The 25,541-nt window shown below is 36.4% G+C and overlaps 1 protein-coding gene and 1 non-coding gene across 3 annotated transcripts in view; both read right to left on the reverse strand.

Moving 5' to 3' along the window:
* The window catches only part of EDIL3 (EGF like repeats and discoidin domains 3), a 410,628-nt gene that overhangs the window by 190,298 nt on the left and 194,789 nt on the right, over positions 1-25,541 (reverse strand). The gene's annotated exons all lie outside the window — the stretch shown is intronic.
* On the reverse strand, positions 18,038-18,144 carry LOC134371303 (U6 spliceosomal RNA). The gene has a single exon (XR_010022743.1). It is a non-coding gene; the product is annotated as a U6 spliceosomal RNA (small nuclear RNA).

Genomic DNA, 25,541 nt, shown 5'->3' on the forward strand with positions numbered 1-25,541 from the left:
GCAACATAGACTTCTGCTCACCAAGGTCAATCTGGCTACAGCAACTGCTGAGTGCCCAATCTGCCAGCATCAGAGACCAATACTGAGCCCCCGATATGGCACCATTCCCCAAGGTGATCAGCCAGCCACCTGGTGGCAGGTTGATTACATTGGACCACTTCCATCATGGAAGGGGCAGCATTTTGTCCTTACTGGAATAGATACTTACTCTGGATATGGATTTGGCTTCCCAGCACGAAATGCCTCTGCCAAAACTACCATCCATGGACTCACGGAATGTCTTATTCACCGTCATGGCATTCCACACAGCATTGCTTATGACCAAGGAATTCACTTTACAGCTAAAGAAGTGCAGCAATGGGCTCATGCTCATGGAATTCACTGGTCTTACCATGTTCCCTATCATTCTGAAGCAGCCGGTCTGATAGAATGGTGGAATGGCCTTTTGAAGTCACAGTTACAGTGCCAGCTTGGTGCCAGGACCCTGCAGGACTGGGGCAAAGTTCTCCTGCAGGCTGTATATGATCTAAATCAGCGCCCAATATATGGTACTGTCTCTCCCATAGCCAGGATTCACAGGTCCAGGAATCAAGGGGTGGAAACGGAAGTGGCACCACTAACCATTACCCCTAGGGACCCATTAGCAAAATTTTTGCTTCCCGTCCTCACAACTTTATGCTCTGCTGGTCTAGAGGTCTTAGCTCCAGAGGCAGTAATGTTTCCATCAGGAGACACAAAAATGATCCCATTGAACTGGAAGTTAAGGCTGCCACCTGGCCACTTTGGGCTCCTCATGCCTCTGAATCAACAGGCTAAGAAAGGAGTCACTATGTTGGCTGGCGTGATTGACCCAGACTACCAAGGGGAAGTTGGACTACTACTTCACAAAGGAGGTAAGGAAGATTATATCTGGAATACAGGAGGTCCCTTAGGACATCTCTTAGTACTACCATGCCCTGTGATTAAGGTCAATGGAAAATTACAACAACCAAATCCAGGCAAGACTACAAATGGCCCAGACTCTTCACAGATGAAGGTCTGGATCACTCCACCAGGTAAAGAACCATGACCCGCTGAGGTGCTCACTAAAGGCAAAGGGAATACAGAATGGGTAGTAGAAGAAGGAAGTTATAAATACCAGCTTCGACCACGTGACCAGTTACAGAAACAAGGATTGTAATTGTTCTCCCTGTTGTGTTAAGAACATGTCTCTATGTATATATACTGTACACATATTAAGCAATCATCTTTGTTTTTGTTCCTCTTGTTCTCTATCATGTACCATGAGACTTACTGACTTTATACCAGCATTTAAATGTTGTTAACCTTACTTCACAGTATTTGCAATTTTAAGTTATGGGATATTGGGAGAAGGGTAAATATCACTTAAGGACTTATCAACTTAAGACAATGGCTGTCTGGATGAAGTTGCTGGGGCAGGAGGGAGGGATTACAATGGGGCAGGAAGAAACTTTTTGAGGGTGATGTGATGGAATGTTCAGTATCTTAAGTCAGAGGATGGATTCATAGGTGCACGCATATGTCAAAACGTATGACATTGTACATTTAAATATGTGTATTTTATTCCATGTCAATTATACCTCAAAAAACTGTTTTAAAGGTGATCATGTCAAGGTTCTTTCTATAGCCTACATACTTATTGGCGGTGAACTTGAATTACACACACACACACACACACACACACACACACACACACACACACACACACACACACAGAGCATCACAATAAAAGGCCCAGAAAATTAATGAGGAACATCAGCCTTTTCAAATTCACAAACAGAAAGTTTTGAAAATATACTCACACCTTGAAATGAGAACCATGTAGCCCAAATGAAATGAGGCAGGCTTTACTGGAAAGACTGAGTAGTTTAATAAAACATACTAATAGGAGGATCTGTATTCATAAAAATGACAAAAATGCTAATGTTTTCAAGGTAGTTTACCTCCTGCTCTGCAGGTTATCTCCATCACTCAAGAAACTCTTTGCAGGAAGCCTTAAATGAAGATGAGTGGGAAAAAAGTAAAATAACTGCAAGATTTTCTATTGCTCTTATATTTTGGTTTCAAACTGAATTTCTTTCTGATATGATTGACTATTAGATATCTGAAACACATTAAATTATAACTAGAGTTACCCATATGTCTTCCTTAATAGTTCTTATTTCCCAGAAATTTTTCTGAGGGAAGTTCATAAACTCTATTGACATGTGTGTTTCCTATACTCTTATAATCTATTCAAGATATTTTGATTTTCATATAGGAGCATGAAATAATTTTCTAGTTCCCTTTGCTCCTATGAAAGATATGACTTTAAAACCTTTAAAAATATATGTGTGCTTAAGAGGATATTCTTATTTTTATGTTTTAAAATACACACAAAGATGGAGATCTCAATTCCATTAATTACTTACCATGCAATTTCACATTGGAAAAGTAAGCCTTCAGGGCAACAAATTTCCATCCTATTCAATGAACCTGATTAAAATAATTGGCTATTCTCATAACAAGTGCTTTGATAAATGGTCCTATTCTGTCAGAGAGGAATGGATCTTACTAGAAACTGCATTGCTGTGTTATGCTATTATAAGATTAATGCAGAGAAAAAGTTTAGCTCTTTTTAATAAAATTCAATGACTTGTGAATTGGACTAAATATCAGGAAATAGTAAGTATAAGCATAACCCCATCCACTTAATTTGGTTATTTAATTTGGCCGTGAGTATAATGATTTCGGTTTATGTAGCATCTTACTTCTCTACACTCATTAAATCTCCTTCTGCTGTGTTTTGGAGGATAAAGGAAGGCTTACATAGTCTCAATTAAATAAGCTACAGAGTTATCTTTAGGGGTGATATTAATACCTTCTATAGAATCCATCTATAAGGTACTGCAATATTTAAAATATTTTGGTTAAGACATGCACAGGTAGAGAAAGACTAAGACCTATTGATGAATTTATTTTACTGAATATACAAATATATTTTTGAAATATGTGGAACAATCTACACATACTATCACTAAACTAAACTAAATTCATATGTTATGGAAACACAGAGGTTATTGCAATTTTGTATAGCTAAGTATGACTAACACTTTATTTTTATCTACCTGCCATACACATGAGGGTACTTCAAAAATTTTTTGGAAAAATAGATTTAAAAGATGATACAAATCTTCCCATGGCATACGATACTCATGTGTTCACTGCTCAGACATCTGAGTGTCAGCAGGGGGTGGTGTCAGGAGATCTACGGTGGGCTCCATTAAGGAACTCTGCTTTGAGCTAAAGATCAGCTGGGCTTGGCTCCTTGCTGAGGTTTGGGCTCAAGTCTGCTCCTTGTGTGATCATTCTGAGATCTAAGCAGAGGGTACAGCAGCTATCTTTTGAACTTCTCCTATGGTGACAGCAGAAGTGCCAAAGAGAAAGTGAAACATGCAAGGCTCAGAAGTAACTTACTGTCATTTCACTTCAGCCAATGGCCAAATCAAGTCACATCTCCAAACCCAAAGTCTAAGGGTAAAGGAAATATATTCCTCTTTTATAGGAGAATTCTCAAGTCATATAACAAAGGGTGATGACACAGGGAAGGGTGATGAATTGGGGCAAAAATGCCATCTGTACATTAGTTCTTCAATGTCTTCTCTATAATTGATTGCAAACACTAGAAAATGAGAGTATTTACCATACTGCAATTATATAAATAATATTTGCTGTAGAACCATTGTAGAAAAATGTCATTGTGCTCACCAAAAATGTGAGCATGATGTGCCACACAGTGGAGGCTCTTCTAGCATCACAGTCAAATGGATTTCCTTTTTATATATTCTATCCATTGTTCAAAATGATAACACATTTGCATACTTCATATTTACAGAGATTTTTAAGATTCTTTTTTCCTAAAACATCTGTTTTTCTTATTGAGAGAAGTATAAATGTATTGGCCATATTACCATAATCTTTGCATATTTTGATTGAAATGTGTTCCCATGCTTCTGAAGACACTCTCCTGGAGCCTTCTGATAGAGTGGTTTGAGTTGAGCTGGTTGTTTTCCAGGCTGCAAGGCCTATATCCTGGGATTTCTTTTCCTTGCTCTCCTGGGCATATAACTTAGTATTCTAAGTTTCTTCTTTTTTATATACTCTTTTCATTTGCCATAGAACATATTCAGGTAATTTTCATCAAAGGAGTAAGAAAAACATTAAGACTTTGTCCTAAAAATTGTCCCTATACTTGAATAAAGTCCAGCTAGAAACAGAAGTCTAAGTTAAAATTTATGTATCCCCATAAAGTTAAAGGTACATTAATTTCTTCATTGTCCTTTAACATATATGGTTGCTTCCTGAGACATCTGAAGCCAATATATCTTTTGCTTCTTTTGAGTTAACCTGTTACGTCTCGAGGGCTTGTAGCCTTTTCTCTCCACCCAGACTTCATTAGAGTTCATCCAGAAATGTTCTGCTTTCATTCATTATGTTGGTACTCATCAATTTATTTCAACATGAAGACTCATTTGTTATTGCCTCAAATTTCTCTGTTTTCTCTAGAACTAAAAAATTTGTCCTATGCTGAATTTTTAAAATTTATTCTCCATGTTTGTTTAGCACATATCTCATATGTTTAATTTCTCTATATTTTGATCTAAGTTTTGGAAGATTTACCTGACTTTAACCTCCTACCGCACTAAAAAAATCCAATCATATTTGTCATATCCATGAACTCTTTTTCAAAGTGGCATACTTTTGTTTTATGAATATCATATTTTCTTTATGTTCCTAATTAAGGTTTTTTAAAAAGGTCTCTTTGTTGCATGAATCATTCTTGCTTCCTCTTGCATCAGTTATTTTATGGTTCAGTTCAGATTTTCTGTTTTGTGTGGTTTACTTCAAATGTCTGGTGAAATTTGATTGCCTACATACATGAATGAAAGACTAGATTGATTCATATACTTGACTGGTATAGTTTATTCAGTATTTTTATAGGTTTATTTTCACCAACAGGCTTCTTTCCTGCATGGGAGAACTGACTGCAATCTCTAAGCATGGGCAGCATAGGCAGGGAGCAGGTGGCAAGGCTACCTCTATCTTGCAAATTACAAAGGCTTCATCCAGTGTCGTCAGATTCCACATTAGGAACCCAAGATCTCCCCTAGGAAACTTTTCATTTTTCTAGATAGCAGTCTTCTAGATTTAGCCTTGGTAATCATGTTTTGAATGCAGGGAGGATAGAGAAGGGAAAAAGTGTGCGACCAGCGCAGCTGTCCCAAGAGAATTCTCAATTATCTAACCTGATTTCCGTCCACTTCTTTTCTCTTGATCAGCTCACTTGTAGCTTAGACCTTTTCCACTAGGGGAAGAACAGTCTCTACTCCATTTTTCTGTGTCCTTTTCTCTATCAACCTCACTCCCCCAATATTCCTTCAAGAAGAAATGTCAAAAATCACTGCAGTGCTAGTAGTGCCTCTCAGTTTACAGACTTAAAAACTTATTCTTTTTAAAAATTTAATCTTCACTGTCACCTCACCAAGGTTTGAGAGTAGAAGGATAGTAAACATGTATGCTCAGTTTGCCATCTTGAAAGGCTAAATTTATCTATCTATCTATCTATCTATCTATCTATCTATCTATCTATCTATCTATCATCTATCTATGTATCTATCCATCTATCTATCTATCTATCTATCTATCTATCTATCTATCTATCTATCTATCTATCTATCATCTATCTGCCTACACACATGAATACATACACAAGAAGGAAACAATCCACTAAGGCATCTTATTTCCAAACAATTTAACTAAAATGTTCACTATTTACTCCAAGACTGTCAATGAAGAGGCATTTTTAGCACTTGGAGACCAACCTCCTACGACAGTGTCTTGGCTTTAAGACAGTCCTCTGGGAATGGTGGCAGCCTCAGACATAAAATCATTTCTTCTGGCTGCTCTGCAAAGTTACAGAAGGGTATATTCCCTATGAGAACAATAATCTTGGTCGCAGGATTGTTTAGAAAAGGCTCAGGATAAGTTATTCTTTTTAAGTTTAGCATACACTAGATAAAATCTTTCTTCAATATAGATTCATTTGAGACACCAGACCAGAGTAACAAAAGTACATGTCATAGACACAGTAAGAGAAAAGGAGAAATTAAATACAGTTGGGTTTCCTCCTTCTCCAGTGCCACCTTCATCAAATTTCTTATGCCAGAGATTAACCATGATCCCTAATTTTTTTCTAAAAGTCTCTTTACTGGAAGAATGAAGAGTGGATTCATAATAAAGCTCTAAGAATACTTCTATTATCATTTTCTTTCCATTAAAAAGTTCAGTAGTAATTGATGAGAATTTCTATACAACCTCTTGGTTCTTTCTTTAAAATGAAGTAGGAGATTTACTCACATTATTAATTTTGAAACAGTTTCACATAATTACAGATGTGAAATGAGGAATCCAGTAAATAATATACAAACTATTATAAAGAATCAAGATGAAGAAATGGGTTAGGGGTTACAGGGGATAGAAAACCCATATTGTTTTCAATTAAATTGTTATGTATATATTTATATGTATGTATGCATGCATGCATGTAGGCATGTGTGTATGTACACAGTTTTGAACACTACTTTCTCATTCTGCACATTCAACATAATTTTTAAAATTATAATGTCTGGTTCTATGTTTTCCCAAATCAATTTGTTGGACCCTTTCCATTCTGCCCACATAACATCACTGTTACTGACAGCAGTATAGCTGCTAATCTGTGTGATATTTGTAAGAAGCTTGTGGAGAGAAAGATATAGAAGGTGATGTGTTTTTTTATTCCTTACGAATTCTTGTTGGCAAGTTTGCTTTTCCCTTGGAACTACCTCTTCTAGAGATGCATTACGAATTTTAAAAATACATAATAGCATTTAGAAAAGTAAATGTATAATTTACTAAATGCATAAATATTTGGAAGAGATAAAATAAAAACAATCCTTCAGCCTTAGAATATTGCATATTTTGGTGCCGATAAAAGTGGATTTTCTAGACAATGATAAGTAGAATATATTACTGAACAAAGAAGTGTTATTATAACAAAGCAGCATGCTGCATATAATTAAAGGATTAAAATAGTATATAGACAAACTGTTAGGCACAACAAGCTTCATCACATCTGAGGAAAGATAAAAAAAGAATACATTTGTAAACCAGATGTCCTAGTGACTGAAAGTAAAAATAAATTGAAATCTGACTGTTTTATAAATCTATCAATTATATTGGCCAGAGTTAAGTAACATTTCAGCATTTTCATTTCCCTACTTTTATGCAGCAATTCACAAAAATAGGTAACCTTAAGGGTCTCACCAATTTACTTCTTAACTCTGGAAGTGAGTGCCACTCTGATACTTTAAAGAATAGTATCTGCACTGAAGGAAATTAAAGTGAATACTGGAAAAATAATTTATCCAGTTCCCACTAGCAAACCACACACAAATACAACTGCATTCATACATATATAAATATGTCAGCTTTTTCTCTGAGACATGCCCTGAATTATGCTACAAAATAGAATACCTGGGAGATGAAAGAGCATTCAGAACATCAGCCCCAAAATACATCGATTACTAAAATACAGTGTTAAAGTGCTTCCAGCATATGCAACATACATTTGTATTCTATGGTTATGTAGTGCATGGTACTACTGTATTATAAGGTAAGCTTTGTATCTGTTTACTATTTATCCCTCAATTATGAGGTGAAATTAGATAGTTAAAAATAAAAGAACACATAAATATAAAAATATTTGGTTTTATGTCCTAAAATCCTTTATCCTAAGATGTTTAGAAATACCCTGACTTTAAAAAATGTATTTGTTATAAGTTTTGTCATTTTATGTAACATACTGTTTACCTTAATTTTTGAAACCTTCACATCAAGGAATTCAATTCTATCATTCCATGCTTTCACATTTCAGTTTCATCTTTAGCATAGAGTATTTATCTAATAATCATACTGTACTCCCACAAATATCTACAATCATCATTTTATGTCCCCCAAACTTATTTATTATAATACCCATAAAATCATTCCCTGTGGTGTCTATAATAAAGAAACAAACAGAACAACAAAAAGAAACAGTATACATTTTTATTATATTTTAATGATATCACAGTTGCCTGTACATGCACAACCAAATTGAAACATTTTAGCCACAGGCATCACCAGAGATCCACATTCTGACACTCTGCAATACAAATTAATGGGTAGAAACTTCCATCAACAAAAAAGTTAAAGGCAACTAGCTATTCATTATAAATAAATGGTATATTTATGAGTTAGCTCATCTTAAATCACTATCTAAAATCTGGGGCACAGACATTGTTACAGGTATTTCTCCAACAGCTGCATAAATCCCTCTGATTGAGGTTTTATATTGTTTCAATAATCATAAAGAGCCTACAAGTTTGTAAGTAGAAAATAGTGTTTTTAGGGTTAGCTAGAAGCAAATGAAATGGTTAACATAAATATGACAGTCATTTATTGGTTACTCTTGTAAGTTCAAGCTTACATGAGCTCATATGTTATAAGTATATGTTTTCTTTCAAAAAGTTTAAATACTTTCTAGTCGTTTCTAGCCATGGTCTCATAGCACTTAATCACACACCACTATTAGTAAACTTTTAATTATGATATGCACTTTAAATAAATGTATAAAGTATTTATAAATTATATTCAAGTATGTTTATTAATAAATGTTATGTACATTATACAATGTAATATAAATTTTAAATTTCTTATATTTAAGAAAAGATAAATTTTAAAAATAATTAAAGTTATCATAAACATTTTTCAAGCATCTTCCTAATTGCAATGGCTTCATGTTATCATTAACTAATATCTCAAAGCATAAAGCATAGTATTCACTCTGGGAGAATTCATAAATAATAATGGTGGATGTAAGCATGTATTATATATCTTGTTGATCATTTCAAATTGGGGAGCCAATCTCCTGTTAGAATTAGCTTCATATTGCTTTCTCTCATGATATTTTGTGTTTAGCTCATAGCAGGAGAAGAAATGTTAGTTGCTGTTTTCTTCTCTCCTTACATTATCAGTATTTTCTTCATTCTGAGACTTCTCTGCAAAATTCTTTTTAGCCACTTATGGATTTGGTGAGGGTTAATTTAATAAAAATAGATAGCATAATAGCCACATTATGCTGAATGTGTGCTGCTTTGTAGAATCCCATCTCTTCCCTCAGAACATCTGCACTGGGTCCTTTTGACAGAAAAACCCAGTTTGGTGCCTTTGTCAATCCATGTGGTAAATAGGAGTACAGTAATGTATGTAATTGTTTGTTCTGTTTGTTTGTTTTGGTGGATAGCTCGCATAGGGATAAAAACCCTGGACCTCGGTTTTAGCAGCATCATGCTTTAACCAACTGAGATAATCAGCCAGCCCATGCATCTTCTGGGGCATGTCACTCCAATGTGGAAACAACTACTCTGTAAGTATAATGTCTAAGAAAAAGAATGTGGGGATTTAAAATATATACTATTTGTTTATAAGCATAAATCCATGCTCAACTATTTATAACTCCTAGAGAATAAGTAATGGGTTATAGAATCAAATTTTTATTTCAATCCTTTTAAATCTAATGAAGTATTCCCAATGTAAGAAAGGAAAAACAAATTCTTAGGCCAGCTTCAGAATATTACTTTTTTTAAAACCTGGGTTTGTTATGACTAATCCTGTACTCAGGTCTAGATATCTTGGACAGATGGTAAGATCATAGGATGCTGTAAGAGGATTCACCCAAACCAAAAAATGAACATTCGAGTTCCTCATTAACCAAAGAGTTTCCAAGTCTATAAGATTTAAAACAAAACAAAAACACCCTTTACCTAATACTAGATATTTGTTTCTATCTGACACTGAATCAAGTCTTGAAGTAGCTTCCACAGTTTTTCTGGTTACTTCTAGGTAACAAAAATGCCTGTAGCTTACTTTCAGTTAATAAACAAACAGCCACTTGTATCTTGCATACTATAATAAGCCCAGTCTTGTAGCATCTAAAAGTCCATAATGATATGCAATTTGGAACTTCTCTTCTCCAGCTTAGGCCTACTGGAGGCTGGGAAGATTGTAGTGGGGAAGTGGGACCTCTCCTAACATCTGCATGATCTGGGTCAAAATAACATCTGTCTTTTACAGGTCTAAATAGTTAAAAGTTATAAATGAGGTTGATAAATTGTTAAAATAGTCTATCTCCTACCTTTCTAAATAATGTGGAAGCCTAGGTTCAAATTTAGAACTCTCAGATACCTCAGAGTGCCATAAAATAAAGTGAAGATCATGGGAAAAATAGCTGTAACCCCACCCTTTTCTATGGATACCCCAGCTCCAACATTTAAGCTCTGTCTCCCCCACACAGCAAACAGCTATCCCATGGCCCATCATTGAGCCCACGGTGTGAACACTAGTGACATGGTCCATCCATGGGAGGACATATATAAAGAAAAGGCTCACACAGGCTCTGGAAGTATGGTGGGTGCCATTTGGGCAGAATATTCTGGGTTCCAGAGTACCTTGAGCATGGTCTGGAAAGGGGAATATGTCTCCAGGTGGACGTGTTCCCTTGTGTCCACAAACTCCTTGCCCATGGAGAGGGCTGATACTTGAGGAAGGCCAGAGCCAGGTCTCCAATGTGAGACACAGGGCAGGGGTCACTCCCGGCAGTGTCTAAGGAAGGAACTGGAGAGTGAGTTAGGGTCATCTTCTTCTCTCTCATTCCAGCTCTTCCTTCATTCTCCAGCTATGTTTGACATCTTCAGTATCAGAGTAGATGAGGTTAAAGTCTTCCTGGATGGATGAGTTGAAATGTGGCAGTGGCGACACTCAGACTTGGCAGATTTCCCTCCTGGGACAGTTTTGTGGATTCTTTGATGACATTTCATCAGTAGGAATTCCTCACCTCTGGTCGCCTTCTCTGATAGGCCACTATGCTCTGGCCCCTGGTTCCCTGTGGACCACCAGTCTGGCAGGCGAGGGAGCTTCTCTGGGCTTTCCTCTTGGGCTCCATCCCTCCTAAGATGACACAGCTGCCTGGTTTTGAGAAGTCCACATCCAGCCCACAGGAAATCCACACACATTCTTTCCTTGCCGTATTCTAGAACTGCAGCATGTTTCTCAGACAATTCTCTGCCCTTGCATTGCATCAGGCGGGGACAACATCAGCCACAGGCTCTTGTCTTTAGACCTCACCAGTTGGCATTAAATCACTAGTCCATATATAATCGAACATTAGAAATCATAATAAACACTAAAAGGAAAAACAGTGTTTTGTTTATTTCTGATCTCACCACAGTCCCTTTTTTCCTTTATCAGTAATAACATACTTAATGTCAATCATGTTTTTGAAAAGGAAATATTTGGGGAAAAAAAGATGGTTTGCTTTTAAAATCCACCAAGGCTCTTGAGGCTTGCACTTGAGAAAGCTTAAAAATAAAAGTTGGGCAAAAATATGTGAACCTCAAAGAGTGAGTCTACTTTTAAATGACAAAACCAAATCATGTTCAAAGTCCCTGAAAAACAGAAAATGACCAGAAGGTTCATTTTAAATATACTCTCTGAACCATTTGAGAATTGCAGGCCATAAACTACAGCAGAAAGATAGCTGGCATTAAATATTTTTATTCAATTCAATTGCTCTGAAGAAAAAATAGAAAGACTATGTTCTCAGATAAAAGTGCCATTTGCACTCTTACAAGACTATACTTACAGGGAACTTGAAATAAGGTATATTTCCTATGAGATTAAAATATCAATTAAAAATAGAGCACTTTGAGAGTTAAACGACTCTAAGAAAATAAGGTAATTTCATGTTTGTTTAGTTTTTAACATAAAAGACCATAAATGCAAAAATACAGTAAATATCTTAGATGACTTTATAAATAAAAAAAGGCATTGGCAGTCCAAGAATTTACCTAACCAGACTTAAAAGATTAATCAGTGTACCTAATGAGAAAAAAAAATAGCCATTCTGAGTCAATCCATCTTTATAATTTAGAATAAGTTTGGTAGTAATGTATTAACATGGACATTGTGTCATCTTTTATAGAAAGAAAACTGCGTATGGCAAGTTTTAGCAACAACAAAAATCTACACATACAGACTTGCAGTTTAATGAGCGTCATCTCAAAAACACAGAAAATGACTATCCATATTGGAAAACACTATCCATTTTGTCGTCAAAATAATACCTTATCAACTTTTAAATAGATTCGATTGCCCATTCTATTCAAATATGGTGAATCAGTTGTATATGGCTCACTAGAAACTTGGAATAACTGTCCTGCCTCTAAGAAGGTTGGCTCAGACCTCTGGGGCTGGCCATAAGGGGTTTATCTTCTCTGCTGCACATGCTGTGCTGTGATCTCATTATATAGGTGGAGCCAATTGGAAATAATTTGGAATAATTATTTATTTTTAATATATAGTCTGTTTTTTTTTTCACAAATCAGTTGAAGCAGTTTGCAGTAAAATCCCTACATATTCAGATAGTTAAAAATAAAAATAGATATCCATATAATGGATGGAAGCAGTAGGGACCTGGTATAGAATACTTACTGCATTTGAACATTGTATTGTCTATACTAGACAAAGTAACTTTTATAATTCTCATTACCTGATAACATAGAGCACCCATGTACCTCAGAAACAAGAAATAAAGACAGTTTCTGACTTAAGATGGTTTGACTTAGGATTTTCTGATATTAGGATGGGTTTATCTGGACATAACCACATCAGAAGTCAAGGAGGATCTGCATGTGCTTCTTTGAATTTAGGCAAAATGTATAAATAATATACTGATAACCGATATCCTCACATTGACTCATTCAGCAAATATGTATAGTACACTCACCATGTGACAGGCCCCTTGCTATATATAAGGGGTGAATCTATATGTAGAAAAACCACATAATGCAGCTAAGTAGGGGCTAGTTCACCCCAACACATCTAGCACAAGAGACAAGACGATCGCAACAATCTCCATTGCAATTCACCATGGTGTTCTCTAAGTTTCTGTTTTGATAGTCAAACAATAAGCAAGTGTTTACTGAGCTCTCAATACTCATTGATTTGCTCATTCATTTCTCAAATATATATTAAGTACCTACTCTGCACAAAACACAATTCTAGGTTATGATCAGAAATCAAGAATGACTCAGGTAGAAATTGTGTTTAAGCAACCTAGGGTTATGAGAAATAGACAAATAAGTTCAAACCTAGGTAGGAAAAATGAATAAACAAGTGTCAAACAAGGCAGAAAGTAAGCAACTTTCTTGCCTGAGAAAGAAGTGGGAAACATGAAAGTGTTCATGGAGCATCTAGGCCAGACTGGATAGATGAGTGATAGGGGAAAGGGCTTTCCAGGCCCAGAAAGCACATCAGCAAAGGCAGTAAAAAGTGCAATCAAGGTATTGAAAAAGGAATGGCAAGTGGCTGACTTTGGCAAAGCATTCAGTATATAAAGGGAGATATGGAAATAAAATAGGGAATTTAGATAAGGGCCAGATTTTGGCAAGAGATGAGGTTCACATGATGGATCTGGTGCCCCTAACTGTGTCTCTTGTTATGCAAAGTGCAAAGAAAACACAGCTAGACTCTTGCACTCAAAGACTTTATAATCTAATGTGTACATGGCCAGACAAATGTAAAATTCTTGCTTTAAATTGTTCCCATACACCTTTCTTCTACAACAAGATGCACAGAATTCTATAAAGACAGCAACTACACACCTGGCACAGATTGAGGAAGGGCACATATTCACAGCCATCTGGACTGTGACAGACTACCTTTGACTGTGCTTACCTGTTACATGTAACTGCAGGTTGTCAGGGCCTCTTTCTCCCACAAAGGCAGCTCCTGTGCTACATTCCTCACTTAAGTGCTGCTAGCTCCTGCCTTACAATATTGCTCTTGAAGGATTTACTGCCTAGGCTGCCAAACTGGAGCTCCCAGAAGCCCTCAGTTCACTCTGTAAAGATGCAGCATTAAGGCAAACACAACTAGGAAAAAGCAGCTGACAATAGACCAAAGGCATATGAAAAAAGGGACTCCAAGAAGAACTGTGCTGACTGTAAACCACAAATAATGGCGCAGAGTCTAGCAGCAAAACTGGCAAATGGCTCTTGATAATCTTCAAGGGAAGCAATGCTCGTCACTCTTTCATCTCTTGGACAAAGGAAGCCACCTCATACAAGGCAACATTAACATAATTACTATTTCTGGGGACAACTGTAAGTGCTGAATAAATGCTTATAGACAGATATGGGTGGGTGTACAAATGCAAAGGAATCCTGCATTAACCTTCAGTCTCACCCACCCTTGCCTCCTACATATTTATTAATCATTTGGCAATAACTCCCTCACCTTCTCATGCCTCTACCTCACTTAGTCTCCATCTGTCCTCTCTTTTCTGCATATTGATTGAACTCTCCATCTGAGATTTCCATGCCACTCCCACGCCTATCTCTTCCAGGTACTTGAGTTAAACACCATTAAACAAGTTTTGAAAATTACGCAACAATTATTTATCTATCATTCCTTATAAACTGCAGGGCTCCTCAGAGGCAACAATAAACTAATGAACACTGACAATCTCCGAAAGGAGGAGATGATAATGTAGTGTTCTCAAACTTATGGCCATAAGACTTATTAGATGAAGTATTATTTTTCTCCACATTAATTTCATAAGCTCTTGAATGCATACACTATTTCTGAAAAGTTCGGTCCTTCGCAGAGCCCAACATCATGGAAGACAAAGTGTTATTAGATGATACATGAATGGATTTCTTAACAGACCAATGATTCATTCATTCATTTATTTATTTAACAAACATTTATCAAGTGCCTACTATGAGCCAGGCACTTTTTAGGCATAGCAAACAGAGCAAAATATAAACAAATCAAGTCCTTGGTCTAGAAAGAAAGCTTATTTTCTAGAGAGAAAAACAAACAAAATATATCATATGGGAGGTGGCAAGGAGTAATAAAAAATAAAGGAGAGTAAGAGGAAATAACAGAGAGTAAAGAGGTGGTGGATGAAGGTGTTACAGAATGCCATTTTACTTGAAATAGTTGCAGAAGGCTACTCTGGAAAATTGTCACTTAAGCCAAGATCTAAGAAGAAAAAGACAATGAGGGGGGCAGGCAGAGTGGTAATCTAGGCCAGAGTGGGCCAGGTTAATGAACACAAATGCAAGAACCCCAGGCAGGAAGCAGTGTGGCATGTTTAAGACAGAAAGGAGAACAGTGTGACCACAGTAGAGTCAGCAGGGTGAAGCGCAGTTGGAGATAAGGTCAAGAAAGACAGACGGGAACAGAACAGGACAGCCCATTTTGGTCACTATAAGAACTTTGGATTCTATTCCTTGTTTACTAGGAAACCATGGAGGGCTTTGAACCCAGAAATAACCTCATATGATGCATATTGTAAGAGGATCCCTCTGGCTGTTGTTTTGAACATAGACTAGGGACAAGTGTAGAGAGAGCAAGATCATTTGGAGCATGGCACAATGGATAACGGTGCTCTAGGGAAGAAGTGGAGGTGGTACGATGGGCTCAGAATCAGGACATGGTCTTAAACTAATCACAGAGCACCAAGAGACATTGAGCAGAGAACCAGAACAATGGCATTCACGGGCTCCCCCCACCCTCCCTCAGTGCCTCTCTCTCTCCTTTCCTCTCTCCCATACCTCTCACAACTATTGAGAAGGTGTATACCTCCAATTACAAGACCTTACTTTTTAAATTGAGGCATCTAGTGTTCCCATCCTGGCTGCTGAGTAATTAGCTCAGATAAAATCCATATTTATGCTTGTTTTATTTTAGTACCAATTTCTCTTACCATGATTAAAGAAAAAGTATTTTGAAAACCAATCATGGAAATAATGATAGCTTATGAGTACATGGAACTTTCAATTGTACAAAACACTTTCACATATATTAAGCTGTCTCAGCATCATCAACTGGGACCTACAAGTAGGCAAATGGCTAATTTTAAAGAGGAGGAAGCCAAATATTAGTATAATCATTAGTTCAAGTTGATATGACTTAAGAGCATACATTCTTCTAATTTAACTTCTAAACTCTCTTAACAACCATGCCTCCATTATCCAAATAAACTGTACTCACCTTATTTAGAAAAAGTGAGAAGCAATTGCTTTACTCAGGACTAAAAGAGCCTTTTTCAGATGGTTAAAGAGAGAAACATTCTTATCTAGAAATGTTCTAATTTAAAATGTATCTTATAACATGATTAAAACCTCCTGAATATCTAAAGCTAGTTTATTTCCAAAGGATATGTTGCCTTAAATTTCCCTAAACTTATAAGCTATGTCATGACTACAAAATCAGTCAGGGATGTGGAGAGCATAATCAATTAGTTTACAGTCTATGGGCTGACATTAGTAAATATTCACTCAATGCAGTTGCAATTTCCAGATTTCACATTCAAATGTAAATGATGTCTTCTTTTTCAAAATCATTATTGTATTGGAATAGGTAATTATATTAGTCTTGATTTACATACTTTTGTTATAATGTTTTCTTTAAAGTATATTGCATTACATTCTTATGAGTCAGCAAAGGTGAAAGATAAAGCGCCAATATATCTCAAGACAATCAATTTTATGGGTCCTTTAAAAATATAAAAATTTGAAAATTTAATATCTTAGTGTCATACTTATTTAAGTCATTATTTATATATATACATACGTATATGTGAGTGTGTGTGCACATGTATTCAGATGATCCTCAATCACCATGGGTTACATCCCCATAAACCCATCATAAGTCGGAAATACATTTAATACAGCTAACCTACCAAGCATCACAGCTTAGCCTAGCCTACCTGAAACATGCTTAGAACATTTATATTAGCCTACAGTTGGGCAAAATCACCTAACACAAAGCCTATTTTACAATAAAGTTTTGAATATCTCATGTAATCTATTGAATACTGTATTAAAAGTGAAAAACCGAGCGGTTGTACGGGTACTTGAAGTAAGGTTTCTACTGAATACTTATCACTTTTGTATTATTGCAAAGTCGAAAAATCGTAAGTTCAACCATCATGAGTCAGAAGCCATCTCCATGTGTGTGCATGTTTATCTTTAAAATTCTCGATTGCTTTTTAATGGTGCTGCTGAAAGCTAGAAAAAAAATGGCAATAACAAGACATACTGGAAATTATTAGTGTATATTATACTGCCCAAGTCTAGGTAAGAAGTGAAAAAAGAAGTAATTATAATACAACTAAAATTCATTAGCAAAAACCAAATATTTATGATGATAGTGTAATCCACTTCAAACTGTCTTCCAAATCTGAACACTGTTCAGCTCCTCCCAAGTCCTCGTTACCACCTCTGTCCAAACCACTATTATCTCCCAGGTGCTCACAAGGGCTCCACTCTTGCCCCAACAGAACCTGTTCTCCACCAGCAGCCACAGTCATGCTCCAAACAAAAATTGTTAATGTACTCCCTTGTTCTCCACCCTCCAAAGATGTCATTACACAATTATAATAAAATAAAAAGTCCTTGTTATGGCTTATAAAATCTCATATAATCTGGCGCATGACCACCACTCAGGCCTCCTTTCTGTCCCCTCCCACCTCCATCATTCACATGCTCCAAACATATGCCCATCTTAGCATTTTAGCACTTGCTAGTCCCTGTGATACACAGGCTGGCCCTTTGACTTCATTTGCATCTCTGCTTAATTGTCACTTGGTGGGAGAAAACTTCTTTGACCTTGCTCTAAAACAGCACTGACACCCCTGTACTTCATAGTCCCTATCCTTATAATACAGATCAATACTCGACATTAGGTATTACTGTGTTAACTTTGATATTGTTGTTAAACGGTGGGAGGCCAACTGCAGCTGTGAGCATAACCCCCCGCAAGCCGGCCTCTTGAGTGTACTATCCAAACCCCATTATTTTTGTCCAATGACCTTCTGGAGACTTTGCAAAATATGGCACACTTCACAAGTTTATGTGTCATCATTGGGCAGGGGTCATGCTAATCTTCTCTTTATCATTCCAATTGTAGTACATGTGCTGTTGAAGTGAGCACATATGTTACCTGTTCAATTAAATTTTTTATTGAGATAATTGTAGATTCACATCCATTCGAAAGTAATAATACAAAAAGATATCGTTTATACTTTATGTAGTTTCCCTCAATGGTTAACATTTTGAAAACCCACAGTACAAAAGCACAACCAAAATATTGACATTACTGTAATACCCCAGTCTTGTTCAGATTCCTCCAGTTTTACTTAACATTCATGTGTGTCTATGTAATTATTTCTATAAAACTTTATCACATACAGGTTCTATCGTCTATCATCAAAGTCAATATACTGAATAGTTTCAACAAAAGGATACCTCATGATTCCCTTTTATAACCACACTCACCTCTCTCCCTTCCTAACATCTGGAAATCACTAATCTGCCCTCCATTTCTAAAACTTTGTTATTTCAAAAATGTTATATAATTGGATCATCTAGTATGTATTCTTTTGGGATTGGCTTTTTTTCACTCAGCTTAATTTCCCTGAGATTTATTTAAGTTGTATGTATCAACAAGTCCTTCCTTTTTACTGCTGAGTAGTAAGTATTCTGTGGTATGTGTGAAGCACAGTTTATTTAACCATTCACCTATTGAAAGACATCTGGGCCAATTTTAGTTTTTGGCTATTGCAAATAAAGCTGCTATGAACATAAATGTATAGGCTTTCATGTGGGCTTGTTTTTCTTTCTCTGGGTTAAATGCCCAAGAGTGCAATTGCTGGGCTGTAAGGTAACACATGTCACATTTTTATCTTCTTCCACATTAGAACGAAGTTCTATGACAGCAGGGACTTGGTTACTTTGGTCCAGTGCTGTATCCTAGTATCCAGAACAGTGTTTGGCACAAAGTAGGGAGTTAATATATTATCTGTTGGATAGGTAAGCTTCAGATCCTTATGGAGAGTTATTCCCAAGTGCACAGGTGCTTTTGCTTTATAACTGATGAAAGAGAAATGAGTCTGCTAAATGACTCCCCGGAAAAGACAGTAGAGGTGAGAATGAGAGAGGTATGGCCATGGCGCCTGTCCCCAATCAGCCTGAGGTATCTGTTTGAGCCCTGAATGAAAGAGCAGTTACGGCAGGAAGACTGAGCACCTGTGTTCACTAAGGGATTTTTGAGATTCTGGAAAAAGCCCTATCGCTTTCCAACTTCAAAGAACACAGTAGGAACTGATGTCGTTAAAATGGCTAGACTTGTCCTGATGTTACATCAGATCACATGCAGTTTCAGTTGGCTGGGTGGCCACCAGCACAGGACAGAGGAGCCTTCCTGTAGCAGGATGTTCAAGGTGGGACCAGCAGCAGAGCCAGGGTGCTCATTTCTAAGCACATGGAGCAACTGGGAAAAATAGTAAGTAAGCTCTCAATAAATATTTGTCAAATGTGTAAATAAATAAATAATTTCCTGACTTGGCTGGGAAAGATTTAAGGGTAGAAGGAGGTCCTAAACGAGCAACTTGTATGGAAGATGGTAGCTAAGAGCAACAGTAGTTCATAAATCAACGTTAATATCACTACATGCTGGAAGGCCTAAGGAATTTGAATCACATGCATTTTTTTTTTTTAAACTGCATTTGTGGTGCCACCCCTGTTTCTGGAGACAGCCTTTATAAAATCATGAATGAATCAGTTCTAGAAGCTCACGCTATTGGGAAAATACAGGAAAATGATCAGAGCCCCTCAGATGTTCAGAATCTTGCTGAGCATTTGATGTAAATATGCACATGCGCTCAGGTGTTCCTTGGTTATTGTCTAATGTAATTGCCCATGTGCACCCAGGTGTCCTGGGTTATGGACTTAAGTATAAAGGAAAAATGGTTCTGATCTACAGGGTCCTCCACCCCCGGTGGGGGAGGCCACGGAGAGGCCGCTACTGCTGCTGGAGGATGTTGCTGCAAGCTGTTGTGTCCAGGGCCCCTGGGACCCTCCGGGAGGCCACTGTCACTGTTGCTGAAGGCTGCTGTAAGCTATTGCTGCTGCTGAGGACTGAGTTCATGTCATCTGCCAATTGCTCCCAGGATCTTTCCCAGCTACCTAGTGTGGACCTGCGTGTGAGGGGTCTATGACCAAGCCTGGCATGTGAGGGGTCTGGTGACCCAGCCAGGCATGTGACGGGTTTGTGACCCAGTTTGTACAATGGATTTGAAGGGTCTGAGCCCTAGCCCTGACAATTCAAATGGAAACTTAGTATAACTAAAATAATGAAATGTTTTTGCTTTAGCTATGAAATGCCTAGCCATACAATCAGTGTAGCTATTTCCTCAACCCAACAACTGGCATAGTCATGTAGCTTTATACAGGCCTATTGGTATGAATATACCACCTTCATAAGTATAATATTCTGGCAAAATTTGTTTAACACATTTCTGTTCAGAGTTTATTTTGATGGCCACAAAATTTTTTTTAAATAACAGGAAAAAACGTTTTACTATTATCTAAAGTAGCAATTTTCAAGTATTTCAAATTTTGCAAATATCTGAGTTTTCCATGCAAAAATCACAAACTGTGTGTCTATATTAGAATAGTATACCTCTGTGCAAATATTCACTTATATATGTCTGCCAGGATAATGCTCTTTGTTAGCATTATCCTGGTAGAAAATAAATATATATTTATTTTCTCCAGTCAAAGGAGAAAAACAAGCAAATAAAAATACCTTGGAACTCTGGCTACTACACGTAGATTAAGGGCTAACAAATTTTAAGAACAGTAAGCTAATATTTTCTGGCCTCATTCTCTCAGTTAGTTGTTCTTGCTGTAAGATGATTCCCACTATATTAAAGGTTGAATGACAAAATTAATAAAGTTGTGAGATTATACATTCAGTGTGAGATTACAATGAGGCATCCTAAGCTTGGTTTCTCTGAATATTTTTCTGTTTAGTTTCTTTAAGACATTAGAATTCCTCAAAGGATGGTTCTAGAACACTGATTTCCATCCTTGCTTGCACATTAGAATCATCTGGAGAGGTTTTAAAACTCCTAATGCATACATCATACCAGAGACCAATTAAGTCAGAATCCCTGGGACTGGAGCCAGTCATCAGTATTTTTATAGGGCCCCAGGTGATTTTAAAGTGCAGCCAATGCTGAAAACCAGAGTTCTAGGACCATTTACATCGTTTTCACTGGGGCACTTGTTAAATAGTCATACCTGGGTTCTACACTGAATCCATTCAACTGGAATCTCTATGGATGAGCAAGAAGAATCAGAATATTTATCTGGACTCCCACACAATTCACATGCACACCCAGTTTCAGATCCTCTGGCTTATAGTTAAAATGGTTCACATTGACCTGCAAAGTCATCTGTAAGCTGGAAAACTTGGAATCTCAATTTCAGTCAGAAAAGCATTTGGGGTTGAAAACAAGTCTATTTCAGAAGACTCCTTGGAGGTCTTTATTTAGCCAGTGTAGTTATATAGTTTGCAGGTGTCAGTAATAATTCTAGGTAAAAGCTTTCATATAATTTTGAAGTAAATTCTTTATTAGGAAAAATTGATTCTCTAGTGGAAAAGCTAAAATGAAGAAGCCATCAAGCCCAAATTTAGAGTGATTTAAGAGAAAAACAAGAATAACTTATAAGAACTAATGATGTTAAGAAAGGAATTCTTATAGAAAAACATAAAACTCCACATTAAGCCTTCTCTTGCCCCACTACACAAAATTTTTTTCCTAAAAATTACAATTAAAATGTTTTTAAAGGAAGGGAAAAAATTAAAGACCAGTAGGAATCCCATTATATTTTAAAATATTAGTTCATTAGGCATCTCTAACCCTTTAGTGTTTGTAAAATGTGTTCTGAGGCACCTTATCTGATCCTAACAAATATCCTATTTAGAAAGCAGTACAAAAGAGAATGAATTCCAGTTTTGTAGACATGTTATTTCTAGCATATAACACAGTAAGAAGTTCTCAGTACGTGTTTGTTGAGCTGAATTGAATTACTGGGTGAAAAACCTGAGGCACGGAATCATTAGGTACCAACTGACCCTTCATCAATTGACTGACATAGAGCTGTATCAAAAACCCAGGTCTAATTCAGAATTCCTTCCCTAACTGCATGTGTCTTAGTTTGTTTTCTAATACCACAGACTGGGTTCTTTATAAAGAAAGATTTATTTTGTTCATGGTTCTGGGGGCTGGGAAGTCCAAGGGCAGGCATCAGCACCTGGCAAGGGCCCTAGTGCTGCATCATCAAATGGCTAAAGGGCAAATGGGTGTGCAAGATGGAGAGAGACACCAGGAGCTGGACTTGCTTTATAACAATCTACTGTCCTGATGATGACATTAATCCACTCATGAGGGCAGAGACCTCATGATCCAATCACCTCTTATTGGGCCCTATGTCCCAACACTGTTGCATTGGGGATTAAGTTTACAACATAGGAACATTTGGGGGACACATTCAAACCATAGCAGCTTCCTCTGGCATAATTTGGAGAATGAAGGTAAATGGTCATTCTTTAAACCAGTGGCCCTCACATTTGGTGTACTAAAGTATCATATGAGTGCCTTTAACTAAATCCAAGGCACTAGTCAAAGATCCTGATTCAATAATGCTGTGGTGGCATGAGAAGTCTGCATGTTTACAGAGCACAACATACCAGAGAAAGCATATAAGAGCCAAATATTAATTAATCCAATTACCAATGATCATAAAAACAGCAAATATCGTTGGCTAAGTCTGAGAAAAGTAAAATAAGGAAGCTACAAAAGTAAAATGATTCATGGCCCCAATAAATACTTGTTGAATGTATAAATCTATTAATTGATAAGATAAAACTAAAACCAAACTTGTTTACATCAGATAGCAGAATATATAAAAAGGAAAGTTTATATTCTGTGTTTTTCTGGCCAACTTTCTCAGTGGAGAAAAGGACTAGTATGTACTGTATTTTGAGCTCATCTGATAAATCGGGCTACTTCTTTCAATGAGTCCTTTTCCTTTCAGGGCTTGGTGGGCTCCTAGATCAGCCCTTCTTCTTCAAAGAAAATGAACGAAAAATTTTGGAATTGAAGACTGTGGAGCTATACACAGGTAGGAAAGAAAAGCACAGAATTTCTTCTGTGGAAAGACAGGTAAAGAGTCCTGAGAACAACAAAATAACCCTTTCCTAAGGCATTAGATTTGTTACCAGGCAACAAATAAAATATGATTACTTCTAACCTGCCCCAAATGCAACTCCTTGCAGAAAACTGCTTGCTCAAAAATGCTTTTCAAAGTCTAACCTCTAGGACAATTTTGGTGCTCGATTCATGCTAGAATTTATATCTTGTAATCTACACACATACATATGTATATGTAATATTTATTTGTATTACCAAATTATACATGTTTTTAAAATCTGTAGAATAATGTGAAATGTGTTTGCATGTGTGTGTATTTCACATTACTCTACAGTATTAAAAAACATGTATAATTTGATAATTCTATATAAAATCCAACACTAATCATTATTATCCTTACAAAATTATAACATCATGCTACTTTCATTATAGTAATCATAAAAAGCATATGTAATGGTTATAATCCAAAACACTGACAGCAAAAAATGCTGGTGAGGAGGTGAAGTAACAGAACTCTCACTCACTGCTGGTGAGTATGAAAAATGGTAGAACACCATGGATGGCAGTTTGAAAGTTTCTTTCAAAACTAAATGTACTTTTACCATATAATCCAGAAATTGCACTACTAAGTATTTACCCAAATGAGTTGAAAACATACACTTAAAAATTTTTACATGAGTGTTTGTAGCAGCTTTACTCATAATTGCCCCAAATTGGAAGCAACTAAGATATTCTTTAACAGGTAAATGAACAAACAAACTTTGGTACATATACAACATGGGATATTAGTTAGCAGTAAAGAGAAATGAGCTACCAAGTCCTAAAAAGACATGGAGAAACCTCAAATGAATATTGTTAAGTGGAAAAAGTCAGTCTGAAAAAGCTACTACATATAATATGATTCCAACTACATAACATTCTGGAAAAGGTAAAATATAGACAGTAAAAAGGATCAGTGGTTGCCAAGGGTTGGGGGTTAAGCGGAGTAGAAAAGGATAAATAGTGCAGTACATAGGATTTTGAAGTTCATGGAATTATTCTGTACGATACTATAATGGTGGATACAAGATATTATGTATTTTTCGGATCCCATAGAACTATACAAAGAGTGAACCCTGATGTTATCTATGGACTTCATTTAGTAACAATGTATCAATATCGGTTCAACTATTGTAACAAATGTACCATATCAATGCAAGATGTTAATAAAAAAGGAAACTATGAAAAAGGAAGGATATATAGGAACTTTGTACTCTCTGCTTAATTTTTCTGTAAACCTAAAACTTCTGTAAAAAAGAAAGTTTATATATAAAAAAAGTATAAAGCGTATGTTGTTACTATTAATGTTTTTTCTGATTTGTAACATTGACAAATTTCTAATTTGTAATATTGATAGACACTAAATCTATTGACTATATGTGTCACTCCTGTCTCATGAAACTTAAGATTTTTTAAAATGTCTACCTATATTTCAAAAGATATTCAGTTAACATTCTGTTATATGGAACTAAATAAGCCCCCCTCCATAGGACTGAAGGATATTTTTCACTTCTTTTTCCAAATGAAATATTCATGCTATATTGCTACATTTCTTATTTTTATTGATTTTAAACATAATTTTGATTTTCAAAAATCCAATACAAGTATTTTGCTTTTAATGTATTGTTATGTAACTGAATGCAGAAGTTGCTACTTTAGTCTATGCAAAGATCACATTTGGCCATTGCAAGCCTTGCACAGTATTTCTCAAACTTCAGTGTGTGTGAGAGTTCACTGGGGATTATTTTGAAATACAGATCCTGATTCAGTTGATGTGGGGTGATGCCTGATAATCTGTATTTCTAATAAGCTTCTAGGTGCTGCCGATATGTAACCACACCTTGAATAAAGCAAGGTTCTAGAGAATGTCTGGGTCATAAAACTATTACCACTGTGAAAAACAAACCCAAATACCTAGCAGTCCTTGCAAGGGATTAAGGAGCTGTTTTTGTGTTTCTACTACCTGAAGAACTTCTCAGGGCTTCTACCCCTTCTAAATCTGCTTTCCCAATATATAATCCTATTCTATTTCATCTGTAAAGAGGAAAGCTTGCTAACCTTTGTAGAGCGAGCAAGCTACGCATTTAGTCATAATACCCTCTTGGCTTGTATAAACCAAAGATCATCTATTTCTAGTTCATTTCGTCAATTCATATGCCTTCAATTGCAGAAAGGTGAAGTGACTGGCTCAAGGTCACATACCCAATAATTGTAAAGGTCAGGTCTCAAATCCATTTTTTCTAATTCCAAATCCAGTCCTTTTTCCTTCTTTCTCTGTTATCTCTAACAA

This window comes from Cynocephalus volans, chromosome 2 (assembly GCF_027409185.1).
Source record: "Cynocephalus volans isolate mCynVol1 chromosome 2, mCynVol1.pri, whole genome shotgun sequence".
Classification (NCBI taxonomy): domain Eukaryota; kingdom Metazoa; phylum Chordata; class Mammalia; order Dermoptera; family Cynocephalidae; genus Cynocephalus; species Cynocephalus volans.